General features: G+C 37.5%; 1 pseudogene; it reads left to right on the top strand.

Moving 5' to 3' along the window:
• The first annotated feature begins 3,266 nt into the window (after nt 1-3,266).
• LOC112831881 (protein cornichon homolog 1-like) lies at nt 3,267-3,888 on the top strand (annotated as a pseudogene).
• The last annotated feature ends 5,777 nt before the right edge of the window (nt 3,889-9,665 follow it).

The following is a 9,665-nucleotide window of genomic DNA, read 5'->3' as shown; positions in this document are numbered from 1 at the left end:
CACAAGGAAGCATGACAACTTCAAAAAAATCTGTGAAACTTGATGCAAGTGAGGGTAGTCTTAAGTCTCTTTTTGCCTTCTTCAAAGTAAACTCGATCTTTGAAAATAAGTATTTGGATCTGTCAGCAAGACACAAAGATGAAGTATGCCTGGAACGCCACTGTCTGCTCAATTTGCAAGGACCCCCTTCAAGTTTTCCTGGTGTGCTGTACGGTGAACTAGGTCATCTCAACACCTCTTTTAAGCAGAATAACTTGAAGAGTTGTGTGAATAACTCCTCAACTCTTTCTAGCTCTGCATCAACATCAGATGAACCAGAATGAATATTCAGCTGGATGCTATGTTCTTAAGATCAGAAAGGCATAAATTTCAATCTAGAGAGAAATGGACTTTTTTTTTTTTTTTTTTTTTTGCCAGGGAGAGGGAGGAATTTATCCCAATTCAGAAATGGTGAAGGAAGGCCGCCCCCCCCACCTCCACTTCTAGGTTTCAATGAGAGGAACTTTATGTAAGTCTTAATATTCTATTGTCAAAAGGAGAATTGAATAAAACACAGTTGGAAATATTTTGAATTTTTGAATATTAAATATTCAAATTAAAAATTCAAATCTTCAAATACTTGAATATTAAGAAGAGTAACTGAAATTTTACCTCTAGGTTGGTATGGTGTGATAAATGATTTGCTGGCATTGACTATGGTTGCAGGATGGCCAAATAATCATGTGAAGAGTAAAGCAAAAAAACAAAATAAAAGTAAAGCATTTGATCAAATTCAGTTTTACTTTTCAATTTTGCTAGTAACTTTATTGAATCGAGTAAATTCAGCCAAAATCAGAGAACCCCCACATGTACTTTGATCATCTAACCGACTTTAGAGTTCCCATATTTTTCACGAAACTTTAATTCTTTGAAATATCCTCTCTCTCACACACACACACTGTTTTGCACACACTCTCACACACAACTTACAAACACATGCTTACATTTGAATGCACACCCATGCACATTCACCCAATTTTCCTAATGGAGTAGGCCCAGGGCAGGCCTTCTATACTCTTTCCTTTTGAGACAGTGTATATTACTGATGGTACATATCCACAGACTGGAGGCAGTTACATTCAGCCTAGTACAGCTGTCAGGTGATTCAACAGGTGTTGTGTCCGCTCATCAATATATATTGTGGGTAACATGGTTGGTGTCATTAACGACGTTACTTGTAACCTGAATATTCCTTTCAGATCCAAGAAATGTCAATTGCTAAAGGCAGTTTTAGAAACCATAGAAAGTAGTTAAACTGGAGTTTATGGGTGATGTGGTAGGGGTATAATAAAATCTGTAGGGTCCTCCTGAGTTAATATAACTTTTCAGAACTTATCCTATATAGGCAGAACAGCACATCTACTTACCCGGCTTCAAAAATCATCTTCAGAGAGTATCTTCAGGCCTGGCAACTCCTCTTATGCTTTGCTGGACATTTATGCTTTTTTCATAGTAAACTCTGTTATAAAATTTCTAAGTCAGAGACTTCCTTTCTCAAAACTCCAACTCAGTCCTTTGCCTACTTTATGTGATAAAATAAACTGAAAACTCCTGGGCTAAGCAAAGTCTAGCAAGCCTCTTTATTGCAGGTCTTCTTAGAGCCTTCGATATACTGATGGGCAATTAGGAACTTCCAAGCAGAGTATACAGCCTGTAGTATTAACCAAACTCACTTGACCACATACCTCTTCTTCAAGGGGCTTCTTCCAACACTAGTATGTGTTGAACACATTATGAAAGTCAAGAGTCTATACAGCTATTAATTCAATAAAGATGTATTATACCCAGCTATTTATCAGGAGCTTTTTAAGCTATTAAGGGTACAGAAATGAACAAGGCTATAAAGTAATTATTCTCTTGGAGACCACATTTTAGAAGATGGGAGACAAAATAAAGAGCTAAATAGTAAATAATAATAGTAATATTATAAGCATATGAAACATATACTACTTGCTGTAACAGGAATAATAAAGGTCTTTGGTCTGACGCAGGTGTCTCACAGCTTCTGTCAGCATCCAGGAAACGAACAAGTTAACACGTTTACTTGCTAGTACGGTAAATCTCAGATCTTCTCCCAGAAGTGGATGGCTGTCGTTTGTTGGTAGCTGCTAAACTTACTCCAATGGTAGAGAAGGGGTTTCTTTTGTCAAAATCTAGCCTCAGTAACCCTCCCCACCCCATGGGAGGCAAACTCTACATTGTATTTCTTGTCTGTTTTAGACAGGAGAGTTTCCTCTCCCCCTCCTTCAGTGGTGGTGAATCACTGCTCATTATTGTGGTTTTATCCTTGACCCAAGAGAGTTTCTTGGCCTTTCAGTCAGTGGAGTGAGATATATCCTGCTACTGAAGCAGTTTTGCTTCTGCTCTTCTGTAGAAAAAGTGGCTTGGGGCACCAGGGTGGCTCAGTCCGGTAAGCGTCTGCCTTTGACTCCGGTCATGATCCTGGCATCCTGGGATCAGCCCAGCTCAGCCTGCTTCTCCCTCTCCCCGGGCCCTCCCCCCACCTGCCTGGTATTCTTGCATACTCTGCTCTCTCTTTCAAATAAATAAATTAAAGAAATCTTTAAAAAGAAAAAGTGGCTCTTTGACTATGGCCTAGGGGCAAGAGAGTTTGTTGCTTTCCTCCAAGGTTTAAGATTTTTTGCATTAGAAAGTAGGCAGATTTCCTTTTCTTGAATCCCAGCAGCAATCACCACTGGTTCATCAACAACACCAACACCTCTCTTCTCTTGCCCTACCCTTAATCTTTTTAGTAAGCACTAATAAATGCTCAGGGAAAAGAACATACAAGGGAGTGTAAACTTCCCTTGCATCTAGGTCTCTTAGCTAGTGACAGTTTTCAGTTTAGTCCCAAATTTGCTCAATTTTTAGCTGATTTCTTCTTTCATATGTGCAGTGCTCATCCCTTCCTCCCATGTTCTGCCAAATTTTCGAGTGTCCATTTTTCATTTGGGAACTCCATTTTCTTGGTTGCCTTGCAATCTCTTCTCTCTGAAGCACTCATACAAAAGGTATGATTTTTGTACATTCTCCAGAGTCATCTCATTTTTCACACCTGGGCTCATTGCCCACCTGGGCTGGTGTTCCGGCCTGTTAGGAGGGCAGGAGCCGAGGCGGCATGGCAGTCGCTGCTGTGGCCTGGGAGAAGGGAATGATTTTATCCAGAACCGTCACTGCTTGCTGCTCCTCTTGTAGGGCCCGGGCCTTTTACATCCGGGGTCTTCTGCAACATGGTGGTGATGCTGCTCACCACCGCCCTCATATTCTTGGCCTGCCAGCATGTTATAGGATTTGATGAGCTGAAGACTGATCACAAGAACCCCTGAGACCAGTGTAATACCCTGAATCCTCTTGTACTTTCAGAATACCTCATCCATGTTTTCTTTTCTTTTTTTAAAAGATTTTATTTATTTATTTGAGCAAGAGAGAGAGCACAAGCAGGGGGAGTGGCAGGCAGAGGGAGAAACAGGCTCTCTGCTGAGCAGGGAGCCTGATTCGGGACTCGATCCCAGGACTCCAGGATCATGACCTGAGCTCAAGACAGACACTTAACTGACTGAGCCACCCAGGTGCCCCTCATCTGTTTCCTTCTGTGTCATGTTTCTTTGTGCAGCAGAGTGCCTTATACTGGGTCTCAATATGCCCCCTTTGGCATATTGTATTTGGAGGTATTTGAATTGACCAGTCATGAGTACACCAGGACATCATGACCCCATGGCCATCATGAATGCAGATATTCTAGCATATTGTCAGAAAGAAGGATGATGCAAATTACCCTTTTATCTTCTAGCTTTTTTTTTTTTTTTTTACTACTTGAGCAGTATGATCCATGCTTTGGTGAGCTCTTAGAGCTTCCAAAGGAAGGGATTCTATTCAACAAGATCTTTCCAAGAGTAGCCTTTGGAATTTGATCAGTTACTTTAAAAACTGATTCAGTTTTTAAATGTTTCCACATATTTCGCTTATGGAAAGACTGTTTCCCTATGTTAGCCTGGAACAAAGAATTTAAATGGAATTACATATAAAATAATGCAAAATGATTACCTATGGTGTTGACAGGTTTGAACTTGCACTCCTTAAGGAACAACCATAATCCTCTGAATGATTGCATTAATTATTGACTGTCCTTGGTCCATTGGAAGTTTTTCTTTATAAGAACTTGTCAGGATCATTTTGATTTTATTGAAATGCTATCTAATTGTAAGTTAGCTGTAGATACTGGGTGATTCAAGTACTGAAAATACGTACCTGACCTGTGGGAAACTTTGTGGGTTTCCTCATCTATCATGTTAATGATTATATATGGATCCACTTACAAGTGTAATAAAAGTGGAATTTTTTTTTCTCTTCGACTTGAATATTATCCCTCTGTACTACAGGAATGAGAAATTTCACATATTTCCATCAGAGTAATATACTTGCTTGAATTCTTAAGCATAAGTGAACATGACATAAAAATATATGCTGGACTTAAGAATGCATTTAAAGCGATTTCAAATGTGTTTTTATATGCAAGACATTACTTATTAAGAAACTGATTATTACACTTATTGTTCTCATATGGTGGTAAGATATTTTCAAAAATTTGCAAGTACTTTAGATTTTCAAAACTGAATGAGAAAGAACATTGTATAAGCATCCTGCTGTCTCTTTAGCGCAATACAACTCTGAAATTAAAAAAAAAAATGAGAGCAACATTGTTTTGTAGTGCTCTACACAACATATAGTGTTTTATATTCTAAGTGGAAACAATTTATAATACTTATAAAGCAGGTATCTGCATATGGAAAGTTTCATCTGAGTGACTTGAAATACTGGCTTGAAGATTCCAGTTTATACCTCACTTCCCCAAGGTATATACAGATCAATTCCAACAAAATTAAAGCTGTTTCCAAACATTTTATTTTATTTTATTTCATTTTTTAAAGATTTTATTTATTTATTCATGAGGGACAGAGGGAGAGAGAGAGAGAGAGAAGCAGAGGGAGAAGCAGGCTCCCAAGGAGCAGGGAGCCCAATGCGGGACTCGATCCCAGGACCCCGGTATCATGACCTGAGCCGAAGGCAGACGCTTAACCATCTGAACCACCCAGGCGCCCTGTTTCCAAACATTTTAATGTAGAACTTAATTGTTAAAAATATTTTAAGTGTTTAGTGAAGCCAGTATCTCCTTCAAGATAAGTGTCTATCCAAGAAATAACAAGGGTTGCCAAGGATGGGGAGAAAAGGAAACCTCATGCACTGGTGGGCATATAAATCAGTGCAACCATTATGGAAAGTAGTATGGAGGTTCCTCAAAAAATTAAAAATACAAATACCATATGATCCGATAACTTCACTGCTGCGTATTTACCCAAAGAAAACAAAAACTAATTTGAAAAGATATGTTAATCCCTATGTTTATTGCAGCATTATTTATAATAGCTAAGATATGAAAGCAACCTAAGTGTCCATCAACAGATGATTGGATAAAGAGAATGTGGTATATAGATACCATGGAATATTACTCAGCCATAAAGAGAATGAAATCTTGCCATTTGTGACCACATTGATGGACCTAGGGTGTATCATGCTAAGTGAAATAAGTCAGAGAAAGATAAATGCCATATAATCACTTAAATGTAGAATCTGAAAAACAAAACAAATGAGTAAACAAAAGGAAACAAAGAACAGAAAAAATCACATAAAAACAGAGAACAAACTGATGGTTGCTAGAGGAGAGGGACGTGGAGAATGAAGGGAATTAACAGATATAAACTTCTAGGGGGGCCTGGGTGGCTCAGTCGGTTAAGCATCAGACTTTGGCTCAGTTCATGATCTCAGGGTCCTGGGATTGAGCCCCATGTCCAGGCTCCCTGCTCAATGGGGAGTCTGCTTGTTCCTCCCCTGCTCCCCCTGCTTGTGCTCTCTCTCTTTCAAGTAAATAAATGGAATTAAAAAAATTAAATAAAGAAGAAATATAAACTTCTAGGGGCGCCTGGGTGGCTCAGTCAGTTAAGCATCTGACTTTGACTCAGTTCATGATCTCAGGGTTCTGGGATCAAACCCCACGTCCTGGGCTCCCTGCTCAGCGGGGAGTCTGCTTGCCCCCCCAACTTGCTTGTGCTCTCTCTCTCTCAAGTAAATAAATGAAATCTTTACAAAAATTTTTAAAAAAGAATGAAACTTCCAGTTTCACTGATGAAAAGTACAGCATAAGGAATATAATCAATAGTATTTTAATAACGTTGTATGGTGACAGATGGTAGCTACACTCACCATGGGAAACATGGTGTAATGTGTAGAATTGTTGATTCATTATGGTGTATGCCTGAAACAAACATAACTTTGTATGTCAACCATACTTCAAGAAAAAAAAGTGTGTCTATCAAGCCTAAAAAGATAATGGAAATTTAAGTATAGAATATGATAGTTTGTCTTGTGTGTATTCAATGAATTGCCTGAATAATATTTTAAATCAGGTAATGTTATACTGAGATGTGAACTACAGTATATATTAACATTTTGTTTTTAGCATAAAGTGGAAGTAATGTTTATTGATTATACACTCTTTTTTCCATCTACATATTTAATGTCTACTATATGCCATACATGAACTGTGGAAAAAATATAGATTAGCTGGAGCCTCTGCCCTAAAAGAGTATATGCTGAGGAAAAAGACATGAAAAATTGTTTTAAAATCTATAATAGAAATAAGTACAGGAACAGAAAGCTATAAAGGAAGAAAGACAGGGGAAAGGAAAATTCAAGTTTTTATTTACTAAGCTTTACACTAATTCATTGAATCCTTATAATTGCCCAGTTTACTAATTATTACATCAATTTTTACAGATGGGAAAAATGGAGTTCTTTAGTCTTAAAAAGAATAAAAAACATACCCCAGGTTTCATTTAGTATGTTTTAATTTGGTGAAATACAACTAAAAAAAGGGACCAAAAGTTCTTCCAAATTATCCAGATAGTATGCAATTTGATTAATTTTACAGTACATTGGTATTGTTGCCCTGTGGATAAACAGCTTAAGGTCATTTGCAAAAATGATATCAATTTGTTTAAGCATTGGAAAACATTATGTGTGCATTGTAGTTTTATTGGCAAAATATTCTTTCCAAGCAGTGGAAAGCTATTAACTTTGTCAATAAATGGAACAGAGTTATAAGGTTATATAGGACCCACAATAAACATGAATGTATGTATCATTTATCCTATCAAATGTGAGTCTCTATTACTGCTTATGATTTACCCACTTTATTGTCTAAAATTAGCTATGTTTACCAGGATGATTTTGAGAAGGATCTTTGAAGAATGTGGGGCCCCTGGTAATTTACTTTGAACGGGTCCCCTCTATTTTCTTGAAAACTCTTAAGGCATTGAAATAAGGTTAAAATAAACGTTCAGGAAATAAATTTAATTTAATAATTTAAATTTAATTTAATAAATTTAATCCTTTTAAGAATGTGTGGGGAAAAACAGGAAGATGGTCCAAATTTTGTTGTATGGGGTAGAGGCTGGGGGAAGGTACTTATGGAACAGGAGCTCCACTAACTCTTCTCAATTGGTTGCAGCCTATCGTTGTCCATCCTGAGACCAAGTCCACAATTCTCAGAGCAGTTGTGTAATACCAAGCTCCTTTCAAATTAGCAAAGATGAGATTATATTTAGCAGGTTTTGAAGAAAAGCTATTCTTACTGCCTTTTAATGATTTTGAGAAATAGACTATGCATGGTAACTCGTTTAAAAAATGTATTTCCTTATTCTAGAAAAGAGTAATATATAAATTTTTCTGTAACTCTAACATGCAAGAATGTCTACTATTCTTTGGATTAGAACACTTGACATTGAAATTAAAAATTACAGGGGCGCCTGGGTGGCTCAGTTGGTTAAGCGTCTGCCTTCGGCTCAGGTTATCATCCCAGGGTCCTGGGATTGAGCCCCACATCAGTCTCCCTGCTCAGCGAGAGGCTTGCTTCTCCCTCTCCCTCTGCCTGCCACTCCCCTCTGCTTGTGCTCTCTCTCTGTCAAATAAATAAATAGAGTCTTAAAAAAATAAAAATAAAAATTACAAATAAATCCTGTTTTTATCAAGCAGCTAAAAAGTAATTACTTTTAGGGCACCTGGGTGGCTCAGATGGTTAAGCATCTGCCTTCGGCTCAGGTCATGATCCTGGGATCCTGGGATCGAGTCCCGCATCGGGCTCCCTGCTCCTTGGGAGCCTGCTTCTCCCTCTGCTTCTCTCTCTCTCTCTCTCTCTCTGTCTCTCATGAATAAATAAATAAAATCTTTAAAAAAAAAAAGTAATTACTTTTATATATATGATTTTTTTATAACCTAACATAATAACATAAAAATCTTGACAGGAGGATTATGAATAGGAAATCAGTGTCCCAGTTATGAGTCAAACACAAGGAATTTAAAAAAAATTATTTATGAGGAAAGCTAGAGAACCAACGCATTAAGAAAAAAGTCCTTTTGTTTGTTGCCTGGTTTATAATTTGCATTACCTTGCCATCTAGTGGTTAAAACAGGTATTAAAAATAAAAGTATTCTAACACCTTGGTACCAGAGGCAGAGTGTATATAGAGACACCTAGATTTACTACAAGAGGTAGGAATATAATGTGCAGTGTATTTCGAATACAGGATCATAAATCATATTTTAAGATTGGAAAGAGAAAGAAACCCTTAGGCACAAACACAATAGAGGTACAAGCAAGGACTCCAATCAGCCTATCAAGTATTTCACATTTAGTGATTCTCTGTTGGTGCTCAGTGCTTAGTGTTTACTCACAAGCTGGCTTCCCTTGTCTGAAAAACATAGCTAGATCCAGGTCAGGCATACCTAGAACAAATAGGATGGTGATTCCACTTTAGGGCTTGATAGTTTAGCTATTCCATGCAAGCCTCACTTCTGGCAAAAGAAAACACAGTTGTTGACATTGGACTTGCCCAAGTTATTGTGAAGTTTCATAATAACCAAACCTTGTTGAATATATTAACAAAAGATATTCTTTTTTTTATTATGTTATGTTACTCATCATACATTACATCATTAGTTTTTGATGTAGTGTTCCATGATTCATTGTTTGTGTATAACACCCAGTGCTCCATGCAGAATGTGCCCTCTTTAATACCCATCACCAGGCTAACCCATCCCCCCACCCCCCTCCCCTCTAGAACCCTCAGTTTGTTTTTCAGAGTTCATAGTCTCAACAAGAGATATTCTTTTTTTAAAAAAAGATTTTATTTATTTATTTGAGAGAGAAAGAGCACAGTTGGGGGGAGGGGCAGGGGGAGAAGCAGACTCCCGCATAATCATGGAAGCCTGCCATGGGATTTGATCCCAGGACACTGGAATCATGACCTGAGCCAAAGGCAGTTGCTTAACCAGTTAAACATTGAATGATCTCTTTTCTAGGGAAAATTATGAGGAAATACGGCATTCTAGTTATCACATTTTGTTTTACTTACCTTAAATTCATTTTTAAAGTTAAATCTTGTTTTAAAGGAGAAATTTTTATATCAAGTTTGTGAAAGCTCAGAGGTTGCTGAGCATAGTCATTTGTCAAATTTTGGTTGGATGTGGACCAACCAAAAAGTATATAATAAAAGTTAAAATTTATAAAGAGA

Source organism: Callorhinus ursinus, unplaced genomic scaffold (assembly GCF_003265705.2).
Source record: "Callorhinus ursinus isolate GAN/ISIS: 27379988/994484 unplaced genomic scaffold, GSC_fseal_2.0 scaffold14, whole genome shotgun sequence".
NCBI lineage: Eukaryota > Metazoa > Chordata > Mammalia > Carnivora > Otariidae > Callorhinus > Callorhinus ursinus.
Note: the sequence above shows the minus strand (reverse complement) of the source record. Positions and strands in the feature narration are given on the sequence as shown.